The sequence below is a fragment of the Saccoglossus kowalevskii genome, chromosome 6, assembly GCF_978046115.1.
Source record: "Saccoglossus kowalevskii chromosome 6, keSacKowa6.1, whole genome shotgun sequence".
Taxonomy (NCBI): domain Eukaryota; kingdom Metazoa; phylum Hemichordata; class Enteropneusta; family Harrimaniidae; genus Saccoglossus; species Saccoglossus kowalevskii.
This window is the reverse complement of record NC_140646.1, coordinates 35,292,073-35,306,666: the sequence shown is the minus strand read 5'-3', so window position 1 is coordinate 35,306,666 and position 14,594 is coordinate 35,292,073. Positions and strand designations below refer to the sequence as shown.

Here is a 14,594-nt window from a genome sequence, read left to right as displayed (position 1 = left end):
GTACGGTGTAGAACTGTCAATTCCAGTACAGACCATTCACTATGACAATGACTATGTATGGCATAAAACTGCATATACATATAATATTAGTACGGTGTAGAACTGTCAATTCTAGTACCGGCCATTCACTATGACAATGACTATGTATGGCATAAAACTGCATATAATATTAGTACGGTGTAGAACTGTCAATTCTAGTACAGACCATTCACTATGACAGTGACTATGTATGGCATAAAACTGCATATAATATTAGTACGGTGTAGAACTGTCAATTCTAGTACCGGCCATTCACTATGACAATGACTATGTATGGCATAAAACTGCATATAATATTAGTACGGTGTAGAACTGTCAATTCTAGTACCGGCCATTCACTATGACAATGACTATGTATGGCATAAAACTACATATAATATTAGTACGGTGTAGAACTGTCAATTCTAGTACAGACCATTCACTATGACAGTGACTATGTATGGCATAAAACTGCATATAATATTAGTATGGTGTAGAACTGTCAATTCTAGTACAGACCATTCACTATGACAATGACTATGTATGGCATAAAACTGCATATAATATTAGTATGGTGTAGAACTGTCAATTCTAGTACAGACCATTCACTATGACAATGACTATGTATGGCATAAAACTGCATATAATATTAGTACGGTGTAGAACTGTCAATTCTAGTACAGACCATTCACTATGACAGTGACTATGTATGGCATAAAACTGCATATAATATTAGTATGGTGTAGAACTGTCAATTCTAGTACCGGCCATTCACTATGACATTGACTATGTATGGCATAAAACTGCATATAATATTAGTACGGTGTAGAACTGTCAATTCTAGTACAGACCATTCACTATGACAATGACTATGTATGGCATAAAACTGCATATAATATTAGTATGGTGTAGAACTGTCAATTCTAGTACCGGCCATTCACTATGACAGTGACTATGTATGGCATAAAACTGCATATAATATTAGTACGGTGTAGAACTGTCAATTCTAGTACAGACCATTCACTATGTCAGTGACTATGTATGGCATAAAACTGCATATAATATTAGTATGGTGTAGAACTGTCAATTCTAGTACAGACCATTCACTATGACAGTGACTGTATGGCATAAAACTGCATATAATATTAGTATGGTGTAGAACTGTCAATTCTAGTACAGACCATTCACTATGACAGTGACTATGTATGGCATAAAACTGCATATAATATTAGTATGGTGTAGAACTGTCAATTCTAGTACAGACCATTCACTATGACAGTGACTGTATGGCATAAAACTGCATATAATATTAGTATGGTGTAGAACTGTCAATTCTAGTACAGACCATTCACTATGACAGTGACTATGTATGGCATAAAACTGCATATAATATTAGTATGGTGTAGAACTGTCAATTCTAGTACCGGCCATTCACTATGACAGTGACTATGTATGGCATAAAACTGCATATAATATTAGTATGGTGTAGAACTGTTAATTCTAGTACAGACCATTCACTATGACAGTGACTATGTATGGCATAAAACTGCATATAATATTAGTATGGTGTAGAACTGTCAATTCTAGTACCGGCCATTCACTATGACAATGACTATGTATGGCATAAAACTGCATATAATATTAGTACGGTGTAGAACTGTCAATTCTAGTACAGACCATTCACTATGACAATGACTATGTATGGCATAAAACTGCATATAATATTAGTACGGTGTAGAACTGTCAATTCTAGTACAGACCATTCACTATGACAATGACTATGTATGGCATAAAACTGCATATAATATTAGTACGGTGTAGAACTGTCAATTCTAGTACAGGCCATTCACTATGTCAGTGACTATATTTTTTTCCAACATTGTAATAAGGTATGTTAACAAACTAAATGCATTTTTCATTAAAATGGAATTCCAGAATCAAGTTGTAGTTCAGTGCTCAGCTATGCTAGGGATCTTGTATTTTTTTCGAACAAGCAAATTAATACTTGTTTAACCATGTTCAACTCGCTATAGTTGAAAACGTGGAGCATGTAACAAACAGCGTAATACATTAAAATTACACAGAATTATTTATTTATAAACTAATGTAAAAACATTTATCGGGTCATTGGCACATGAAGCGCATTTCTCTCAGGGGAATGTTAATTCATCTTCTCGAATATTACATGTCGACACTAATTGTTCAATCCCTTTTTGTTTCTCATTGCTAAGAAATTCTCTTGTACATGTACAAAGGTGGAGAGTGCTTTCCGTGACGCCAGTGTGTCATGACAAATCTAAAAACTGGCATCAGATACAAAAACTAATCAGTGTTCTGATTGGCATTCATGCACTCAACAAAATCAACTATTTCAATGTATTTGTTTCACTATCAGTACCCATGTGTATTCTATACTTGTTATGCCATCCCTCACTTTGATAAATGAGCAAATGAAATTTGCCATCCCTCATAATACAGAGACATTAATGGTGCACTGGGGCATTGCCATTAAGGAAATTGTGTGCTAAGCTTCTTGCTTCTTTAAACTCTGCTGTGTTTAGGAATCTTGAACAGATTGATACAGCAAGTAGAATTAAGATATGTATACTGCAATGCACTTAGGCAAATGACTTGGGAATTTACACAGTGAGGCATTGCCTGGAAAAAAATATAGTCAAAAGCTGCTCTGAATGCATGTCCTGGCAAAAGTAAAATATAACAAACATACATGTAGGGTAGTTTGTGCATAATTCAGCTGCTGTGTCTTGTATTGTATCAGACTTCCCAGACTGATTTAATGTCTTGTCCATACCACAGTTCCTCTATAGGGACCATATATAGTTTTATCAGAAGATGCCTCATGAATGTATGGGCTTGGTGTCACCTGACACAATGCAGTACCCAGGATGTAACAGATTAATTCATACTTTTGTTAGGGTTTGAGAACATGACAATATCTCTAGCCCACTGTTGTCCCTCATGTTTACTGGGCTGCCTGTGGTTGATTATTGAAGAAAAGAATCATTCAGGCAGCAGTCAGTTTTCAACACTGGCGCCATTTGATTGACAGGTATTGTCTCTGGCACTCTCACTCATATAGAAAGGATCAGCATAATGATATTGCAATTATTATCAAGTGTATTCTACACCTGTTATTTGTAACATTGTATGTCTTTTGAATACTAAAAATGTTGTTTTTACAGTGGTCTGTATTATCAAGGTTACAGTATGACTTTCAACTTGGGTTCAACGCATTTATATAACTTGCGAATTCAGAATCATTCCAAAGTGAGTGGTGATGTCCTGTAAATTTATTATGTATTCATTTGTTCTCATAATAGTAGTTTTAGTGATGACAAATCAGGATTTTGAGCCCTCAAGTGATATGATTCATTAAAATTCATTCATTTTAAAATGTGTTTTAACATTTTCGTTAATTTTAAACTGCATCATCTCGACAAACTATGTTTTATCCTTGTCCACAATCATGGCAGTGAAATGATCTAATGTGTGGGTGTGCCAAAAAAACAGCAATATCAATATTGCAATGATAGTAACACCCCCTTCGAAGTGTGGTTGATTTGTTTTCATCTATCAGTTCAGTTTAACATAGCTACAAATAATTACAAAAAGAAAATTGAAAACAAATTTAAGTACTGTGTGGATGGGATGTTATATTTTACCCATAATCATTTGCCGAAGAATCGAGTTGTTAGATTATATAAATTGATGAAAAATTGAATATCTATAGAATGAAAAGTGATATAAAAAAATTTTAAATTTGAATTTTTTTACATTTGTGGAGCTCTTTCATCTTGGATTATTATGTTGTTAGCCTTGACTTTTCCTTTAACTGTGTCTACATGTGTACTTTTCATGCTAATTCATCATCGTGCTGACGATAATGCAGGCAGCAGCGGTTCATTTCCAGAAAAATAACCCAGACATTTATGTGTACATTAAAAGTCCTGTCTCATTACTGCAGGGATATATATCAATTTGTAATTTATGGTTTCCATGGCAATGTTGAAATTTAATTGCTCACTTAATTAATAATTTATTTATTTTTTTGACTAGTTTGATTCTAATTACACATGGAATTGCTTGTCTTATGAAAATGACTCTTTTTATGTGAATAATTGATGAATTCTTGTTTTGACTGCATGCTAGACCTCAATCACACTTTACTAGAATAGAGAACTGAAACTTGGATACTTGGCATGGCTGTCATGGTTAGGTTATGCCATGGTTCATGAATTTCTTCTGAAAGTTGTCAGTCTCTGAGGTGTTTTATGTAGAATTGAACAGCTGTGTCTGCAATTCTTAGTCAGTGTGTGCCTGCAACACCCTGTCATCCCATAATAAAGATTCAAACATACATGTACTACTGGGTATATGCAGAGGAATGCTTATTATATGTCTTGCTTCATTCTTGTTCCAAGATATACACATACTGTATTTATTCCATTAGTAGCACATGTACTTTATATAATGACAGACTTGTGTCTATGGTCAAAAATATTGCATGTTTGTGTCCTAAGTCATATTTTAATGATCCTGCGCTCAATAAATGCAGTTTTCGGTGCTTCTAGTAGAGATGCGCTTCTAATTGACCAAAACTTTATATAGTGCTAAATAGCCAGAATGCGTTTTTCTCGTGGATCTAAAAAGCAAAAGCTCTGGCATATTGTACTCACTAACTTGGGATTTACAACCACATCATAAATTATTAGTGAATGGTAATTAAATTTTGTCAATCAGCAATGGTTTAACAATATCTCACCAATATCTCATGGAGACTGAGTGCATGCATATGTGGTCTATATCTTGTTTGCGACAACGTACAAAAACATTATTACAGTCTGTTAAGTGATCACGTACTGCAGAATGTGATTAGTTCAGTCATAGTTTTACATATTATGAGGTTGTTGTAAATCATATCGACCAATGCGCAGCGGAGATGAATACAATCGTACCTTACCTTGTGGTATTCATCTGATAACAATATTATTATTCATCTCTTTCCTGTTTACAATAATAAGTTAATAAAGATGACAGTGTTTTGCTTTGTTCAAACTTTCACTGATGGATCATATTTTGTCAAGCGCTATTGTGCCACAATAACATTTTTATTTCAACTATTGTACACAGACGGAATTGTATGTTTTAGTCAATTGTCAGTTTGCCAGTCAAAGACGTGGAACGGCTACAAATGTTCCAGACATACAATTTACAATGTCCTTGGAATCTAATGGTACTTTTAATACTACATGTAGTATGAAGTAAATGAGGCATTCTGCTTTCGCTACATGGTATCACAAATGTTGCTGCACACTAAAAGGAGGGTGTATTTTTCACATTTTCCACATGACAAACCATCCGTACCTGTACACATGGTGAAGGCAACACAATGCTATCTAAATTACTGCATGTTACTCAATACAGTAGTAGAGCATGTGAAAGGAAATTCGTTGTTTCTCACACCTATACATTTTTTTGAATGCAAAATAATATGGATCCATCACCAATGGCAACAAGTGTAGCGTAATTGGTAGTGAAAATGCTTCTCATTTCAATCAACATGTCTGTTTGTCTTGTGCTAGTTGCAAACACAATCTTTCCCGAGCTACATGTTGCCAACAACAAAAAATAATAATTTTAAAAAAAAGCTTTGAGACCTCATTTTCTGATTCCAATGATAAGAGAAACTAATTTAGTTTTTTCATGGCCTAAGCAATTAGCACAAAGTAACCTCTATTACTTTCTTTACAATTAGAGGGCTGCATTTTGTGCCAGTTTTTCAAATCTTTTGACCTTTCTGAGCACACTTGGGGTATAAAAATGTCATACTTATCAACGCACAAGTGAACAACAACAAAAATTCCAGATATTTGCATACATTTATCATGTACCAGATGTTATGTATTATTAAACCTTTGACCACTGAATTCAACTTTTGTCCTTTACAACCTGCATAATTTTGTTCATATTAAATTTCAAAATTTGGATCAAGAAATTTAGCCAACCAGGAATTATGTCCATTTAGTCTCAAGTGTTATCCAAATTGGCAAAAAACTTATGTCGTTTTAATTAAATTTAGATTCTTCAAATTCAATGAAAATTTCCTTTCTTACCCAAAATAGTATGATTTACACCACTTTTACTTGTATTTTACCAAATAAACTGTAAAATGATTTACCATTTCAGGCATATTCTGTGGGTTTTTAAATTCAAGGTTTTATCATTTAGATAATGTGTTCTATGCTAAATATTACATATTCACTGGGTTTTAATTTAGCGCATTTTTCCAGTCAGCGAAATAAGTAAAATTAAAACCCAGTGAATAATTAATCCTTTTACAGTATATTAAAAAACAGGACGTAATTCCGCTCTGTTTTAATCGCAATGATCTTGATAATACCTTGAGGGTTTATGTAGAGGCACCTAATAAAAGTCAGTTTTCTTAATAGATGATTCACTAAAGCTTTTCATTAGCTGTCTTAATGTAGAAATAGACACTATCAATATTTCATATTTTATCTGGGTGATACCATTATGCTTATAGGAATGGACAACGTTGATTTGGACTGAAGGACCAATTACATTAAATTAGTACTGCAAACTAAATAGTTTACCTTGTGCATTTTTAAATACACATCAAGTTAATGCCATCTTGTGTCATCATAGTTCTTACAATGTATCATTGCTTAATAATTCTGTAAACTGACAAAATGTATTTCTAAATTATTGTTGTTTTATAACCAGTAATGTAGAAACAGGCTGGTAGCCAGCCAGCCAAAATAACCACATATGGTTCTTTGAATAAAATACTGGGTTATTTTTGTTTGGCAGTAAAATATAAATATATAAATGTAGTGACCACCTACATTTTCATCATGTTTCCTTCTACATGAAATTCAAAACAATATCCCAGATATTATGAACTAGTATGAGAATAAATATTTGTGTGTATTTGTCTAAAATATTTTTTCTCAATTTGGTAACCCATCTTATGTCATTGTCCTGACATAAGTTGTCTCTAGGACTTACCTTGACAATATTTGAAGGCTCCACCTGTCACTGTAAAAGTGACCTTCAGTTGAATTGGATTGATAAAATCTTATTTCATTAGTTACAGTCATTACTTTACCAGCAAATCTAATCACCCCATGCACTACAGTATACAGATGAACCCAATCAGTAGACATTGAAATGCCAGCTTTACATCTTGACTACATGTACACTGATAATTGAATAAATTAGACATGGATGGCCATATGTTCAAATTGTTTAATTAATTCCCTCTGAAAATGTCAGACTTAAAAGTATGACATGTGTACAACAGTTTCATGTTCTGTGTTTTCCCAACAGACATTACTCATTGCTTCTACATTTGTTTCTGGTGGTAGGCAAAGACCCCCCCCCCCTGGTTTTAAATGGTCAACCCTTAATCTGTTTCAATTGAAAATTTTGCTCAGTCTTTATAACCAAAGACACTAGATAATACATGTATTTTTCACTGTCCTTGTTATAACAAGCTTTTAGTTTCTGTTTTGGTGAGCACAATTTTCTTGACCACTTATCCAACCTTTTATCTTTAGTGTTTATTTAATAATCACCTACAAAAACTGTTATTTGTTTTGTTGATTGCCTTCTGAGGGCATTTACAATTTGTACTGAAATGCATGTGCTTCTATGAAAGCAAATGCAGGGTAGAGGTTCTCCAGTGATTTAAATTAGGTTCAAGCCAGTACATTCTGTTCTTCGTGATCCCACTTTCTAACTTCTCCATTTGTGACTAGAAAAAAAGTAAACGCTTCAGTGGGGTTGGTTAATGCATGGATGTACTAGGAGTACATCCATGGTTAATGCAAGCAGGTTGTTGTTACTGTGATTATTTAAATGATACACTCATGTGCATTGTGGGATTTGCATGATTCATCTCATTTGCGTGAAAATCAAGGAATTTAATTTTTCCGTCAATTATTATATCAAAGTGTGATCACCAACATATCCACATATGAAGTTTAATATGATTACATCATTCCCTAAGAAGTCCCTCACTTGGTTTTTGTTTAAAATGAATTGCTTCCTCATAATTCGTAAGCAGTCACTGTTTCTGACATTTTTAGTCAAATTGTTTTGGAAATGTAACCAATCTCAATTCCTCAGGCAAGGAAATCTTTCAATCTGCATACCAAATCTGTATACACCTGTTTGTTCTTTGCAAATATCTTTCAAACCGGTACTGGAATTATTTATATTCTGCGTATGTTTATTCATTTAGGTATTTTATGGAACAGATTGGAACAGTTGGAATATGGCCTTGGAGACATGATACTGATGTGGTAATCCCTCTTACACTACCCTGCATCAGGAATGGAATGATCCATGAATGTATCCAGAAATCCAGCTCTTGTGATGTTCTGCTGCTTTTAACTATTGTCACTGTAATGCAGCTGCAAGCCATGTCTGTGGCTTTGTGGAACTGAAGTGAAACTATTAGCAAGAGAATCATGTAGAAAACTGTAACATCTATACAGACTGTATGAGATGTATTATTTACAACTTCCTGGGCGGTATGAAATAATTTGGGGGGAGGGACTAATGACACCAGTCAGCTGTTTGGAAAGGATGTGATTGTCACCTTGTTTTTTCCACTTTTGTAGTGCTGAATTCCTACTGCTGACATGTCAATCAAGCATCAGTTCCTGAACGCAGGTTTTAGGAACTGTTTACCTCAGTAGTTTGTGTGGTGTGCAGTGAATTCATTGCAACATAACTAGATTACAGCTGCCTGTGCCCACTGTCAATATACTGCCTGTATTTTTATTTTCAGTGGTCTTCTTTATTCTTCATTTGCTAACTACCTGTGCTTGATGACCCCCTTATATACCCTGCCAAATTTAAATATTAAATAATAATCCTGACTATTAGAATGTTTATTGCATTTATATTGGAGGAAATATCTCTTTGAGAAAGTAAAATTTGTTACTGTCTCTCGTTTCATTTACACTTTTACTAAAGTGGTTTTGCATCAGTAAAACCCTCCAGGAATCTTCTCTCATTGTATCCCATTTATTAAGTGTATATAAATCAGAATGTTTCCACATTCGTCTCTTGTGGTTTGAAATCTGCCCATGCACTTCTTCCCATGCCTATTTCATTCTTTCCACGTTTGCGCAAGATTCACAGTCGATTAGATTTCTCATCTACATCCCTATCTGATGGTAAGTACTGAGGACAAAAAAAAACTCAGTCTTGGAACGATCATGTGAAATTACTAGTCATTTAGAGTTTGTCTGCTAAATCTAAAAAAGGCTGTACCATTTTTACAAACCCTAATGAAAGCATTTATTCCATTGAAAACATATGGATTTTGACCTTACAGCTGCAACATTTATATAGGAGGCCAGTCAATTGTGTGTTAAAATGAGTTTCACACTTAGCACAGCACGTCCATCTTTTCCCTGGAATCACTTTATCCATCTTATCTGTGGGTGTGACAGCTGCAGCCAATTGTATAGTAATATGATAGATGTCCAGTGGTGGTTATGTGCTTTATATCCTTTTACCACAGATACAATCTATATAATGTCATTACTACCAAAATAAATTGATTTTTTTTTTTTATGGAGAGTGGGGTATTCAAAAACATGTGCAATGACTCAAGATGTATATTTCTTTGTAAGTTAACTTCAATTTTGTGAATACTTTCTGAATCATATTATGGTAGGTGTGATTTTTTTTTTATCTGTTCTGAATGTTGACATTCAGACTAAAACATGTGGACTGTTGTAGTCACTTATTTCAAAAAATATTTAACACAGCAATAAGTTGTACAACTGTTAAAATGCTTTGTAAAAGTTGTGAATTTATCTCAAAAGTACTAAATTTAACAGGAAATTTTTCATGGCTGTCTCATAAATGGAACAATTTAAATTTAAACAGTGTATTCAGTTTAAATATAAAGGGAAAATTGAAATTGTCTCTTGTATATACTAGTATTGCATTGTATTGTATGGCTACTTCACCTGTTTGTATTTTTAATGAGAGCAGTGTAAAGACCACTCTGGAATGTCTCATAATTGGAAAATGGTGGTGAAAAATTCAAGAGAGAAATGTCAAACTGGGGCACCCCTTTGCTTTTTGGAAAACCTTTCTTAATTAACTTTCCTAGACAGACAGCTATACTTCCAGTGGGTGGGTTGGTTGTGCATGTATTACTAGAATGTATGGAATTCCACTTATTCGTTAACAGTGCTTTTATAACATGCTATGCTACAATGGATGAATGTTTGGCAAATACGTTCTTACAGTTATAACTAATTGTGGGGGGAAACGCAGTGGGGGGAGCTAATTGAGCAGAACTTAATTTCTCTCTGTGGAGTCATATTCTATGGAATGTTAATAGTATTACACAACTATTACATCCAAACATGCAGTTTCCAGGCATGCATAGGCCAGATCTCCACAATGCTGGGGTTTCCAGGCATGCATAGGCCAGTTTCCCGGCATGCATAAGTCAGATCTCCACAATGCGGGAGTTTCCAGGCATACATAGCCCAGATTTCTGCAATGCTGGAGCTTCCAGACATATGTATAGGCCATCTCACAATGCTAAAGTTGCAACAATGGTCATTGCAAAGGTTTTCCATAGCAGTGTATGTCCATACCCCACAGAAGTATAACTTTCTGTGCTGTATATTCAAGGTGAAATGCCAATGACTTCAATCCTGGATAAATTCCTAGGTAAACATCTCTTCTTCTGTTTCTTGTACTGTATGAAATTGGTGTTTGCTTAGAATCAGTGGATTTCATAACATAATTAGAATGGCAGTGATAGTTACTATTTGCTGTATTAGTAGCATATGTGCCTATGTAAATGACACACAAGTCTATGGTCAAACTAAATCATATTTCCTATGTCCAAATAATGCATATTTTAGCTCCGCTATCGTCATATGAGTGATTGACCGTCGTTGTCTGCATCAACTTTTTACTTTTTCAACTTTTTCTTGAAAACTACAAGTCTGATTGCTTTGATACTTGATGTACATGTATTTGTACCTTGGGTAGACCTCTTTCAGATTTGTTCATTTCATGATGATCTCTTCAAGTCTCTCATTTAGATGAATATTTTTGGCATTTTTAGTAAAAAGTGACATTTTTCCCCGATTGCTTTGATAGGTACATTAAGTGGACCGATCTAATATTTGTTAATTCCGTGATAATATCTTCAATTCTCTAACTGAAATGTGCATTGCTCAGTGGAGCTATCTCAGCCGAGAGGCTGCTTATTTGGTTTTAGTGCTCTTTCATTGGTGATGTGCAAAAGCAGTACTTCTCTGTTGAAGCTGAAAGTAATTCAGCTGTTTTCATGGTGTGAAAAATAAGAGATCATTTGAAAACTGCTTTTAATTACAATTTTATGCAAATTATCACTCTGAAAACTACATACATGTATATAACTATATACACTGTATTCTTGAAATATGAGCATATCACATCACGTTATATTGTTTATATTGTTTCACTTGAAGTACATTTAAGATCATCTTGATAAAACTTAAAAATCCCTCTCTTTGTACGCATTAAAAGTCACAAAATCTGTATTTATTTTAGATATAATGTAAATATAAATGGGATATAAAATAATTTGAAAAAGTGATTTCATACTTCATTGGTATCCATAGGCTTCTTTTCTGTTTTGTTATGGGAATGAAATGAAAGCTTTAGTATTATAACAGAATAATAAAAAAACAAAACAACAGGAGTTCCTTTTATTTATGATACATTACCATTACTATACTTATGCCATGATACCAAAGCATTATTTTTAAGATACTAATTAGTTCAGATGTTATAATATGTGCAGTTTTGGATTAAGACTGTTTTGTTTTTGAAAATAATAATAATGCATCTACAATATGAGGCATTTAAAAACTTACAAACTTGCTAGTTTTTAGTCTTGTATCACCTGTGGGACTATCAGTCATATATACATTGAAAACCAATTTATTTCGCAAGAGATAGTCTGGCAAAATCGTGAAATGTTTCAGCAGTGAAGGTTCTACTATAATTAGGAATTGAAGTCACAGTGAACATTTTCCTGGGGTCATTAAGATGTGAAGCCACAGTGAATGCTCTTAAATCATCAAACTGCAAAAATTAATAGCGATAAAATAACAGTTTATAGTATGTATAGGATTTGCACATTTATCATTTTCGTATCTCCCGTTGCTTACATTTGGGTCATTCATTTCCATCTTTCTTGCATTGCATATTTGCATCACGTATTTCAACCACTCCACTGGGGATCTAAACTTACTCTGGGAAATCACAAATAACACCATCTATCTTCTCGGATCTACCAAGTCTGCAAGGTCATTCTTAAAAGAAATTATCTAATAAAAATTAGTCTATTAGATCTCTAGCATTGTGTAGTAAGAAGCGTAGTCATAGTGTGTGATGCAAATGTGATAAATGGATGACGTAAATGTAATAGTTGGATATTCAAATGTGATAAATACAATATTTCTATGACATGCAATAAATACACCAATCTGCGCGACAGGTTACACAAAAGTCACGATGTGTATCTTAGTTGAGTGTTAACAGTATGCCCTAATACAGTAGTTCAAAATGAAGACAATACATGTATATGCCATTTACAGTGTTTTATCAACTGTATATTTCATCAAAGACATTAGAAAAAGAATGTCTTTGATTTCATAGATATAAACTTCCTATAATGTACAGAATCCTACCCCAGATTTGTCCAGTCTAGTCTAACTGGTTAGAACTGAGACATTTAAACAATATCATAAACTGGAAATATATCTCTTAACCCCTTGAGTGTCGAAGTCAACATCAGTCATTCACAAAATAGTTCCTTCCATAGTCTACTCTGTTCAACAAAAGATATTGACAACAATTTTTAATTTGTTGATTAAAAAACTAGAAACAATATTGTATTTAGTCAGTTTGGTGCAAAATTGAGACTGAATTAAGGGAAAAAATGTAAACGTGAGCATGAAAAAGCCACTCAAAGGGTTATATCAGTTATGTATAAATGCTTGAGATCAATTCTATTGTATATATTCTGTCTGAAATTGTTTTTAAATTTCCATTCAATTTTAAATCCTCAGTCTATTTGCATATTTATTCTATGAAATGTCATGTGCCAGTGATTTGATTTGACATCACATACTGGTTAGATATTGTGGAATTGGGTGTGTTAAGCCTGTACAAGTAAGTACAGCAAGTATGTCTGTGTAACACAGAAACAATAGAATTCCATCATCACTTCATTGAAAAAGGGTTGGGCTAGAGTTTGCTAGGTTGAAAAAAAAAACACTACAAAAATGATTAATATCTTGTGTTTGTATAGGGAGTGGAAAGGCTGAAATAAATTTGTTTCTTACAATATTATACCCGATATCACATTATTTGTGTGTTTTGGTCATTGCTCCCAAAATTAAAAGGACATGCTGCATTGTTGGGTAATTGACGAGAAATTTATATATGTTGGGAATATAAAATAAAATAAAAAAATGTATTAACTCTACACGATACCCTTGATCTATTCATACCAATATATATCAATAACTTATATGATATGTATTTGTTTGTATCCAGTATCGGTTGCCTACTTTAAAAAATATTTATTCTTCAATCAATTCAGATCTTCAATCAAAATTATACCATAACATGTTTTGAGCCCTCAGTTTATATACGATCAGTCGATCATATTATTATTTTTAAAAAAGTTCTATTTATTATTTTTATTGTCCTGTCTTCTATTGTTTAGAGGCGGTAGTCTTTGGTATGCTTTAACATTATTCAGTGTATTTCAGTTGTTATAATTGTTGACATAGATTTTCTATGTATTTGTTTCTTATAGTTGTTTTAATCTATCAGCATTTTATTTTGACTCATTGGAAAATAAAGTCGTTTGTTGTGAATTCATGAGTTTTCATTTTCATTCCACAAAGTGTCGAAGTATCCATCACTCTACTTCTTTAAATAACAGGTTTTCCATGCCCAGCATGAATGGGCTATTTGTTCCTATCTAAGTGTGCATGTATTATCTTGTTGCACAAACTGCAGAGATTGGTATTGAATCTTAATTCACAATTGTTGACAGAAAAATCACATGTGTGAAATTGATATCGCATTTCTGTAAGAGAAAGTATCAAAGAGAAATTTTAAAATGGGTTGTGTTGCTGAAATGAATGATTTTAAAATGTGAACTTAAAATATGATGAATAAACTCTAGATTTGAGATTTGAACAAAATATGAAAATTAACTTATGGATATAATGTGGGTAATAATAGGATGGTTTGGGGCGAATGGGATATGATGTGGGTATAAATAGGATGGTTTGTGGGGACTAATAGGATATGATGTGGGTATGAATAGGATGGCCTGTGGGGACTAATGGAATATGATGTGGGTATGAATAGGATGACTTGTGGGGACTAATGGGACATGATGTGGCCATGAATAGGATGACTTGTGGGGACTGATGGGACATGATGTGGGTATGAATAGGATGGCTTGTGGGGACTGA

General features: G+C 33.6%; 1 protein-coding gene across 2 annotated transcripts in view; it reads left to right on the top strand.

The window, feature by feature from the left end:
- The window catches only part of LOC100375441 (kelch-like protein 11), a 37,509-nt gene extending 23,183 nt beyond the window's left edge, over nucleotides 1–14,326 (top strand). Inside the window, exons 2-3 of one of the 2 annotated variants that reach the window (XR_014929721.1) lie at nucleotides 3,222–3,306; nucleotides 8,306–14,326. The gene's annotated coding sequence lies outside the window, so the exon portion shown is untranslated. The remainder of the gene's footprint in view (nucleotides 1–3,221; nucleotides 3,307–8,305) is intronic. The other variant, XM_002739102.4, reaches the window with a different exon arrangement.
- The last annotated feature ends 268 nt before the right edge of the window (nucleotides 14,327–14,594 follow it).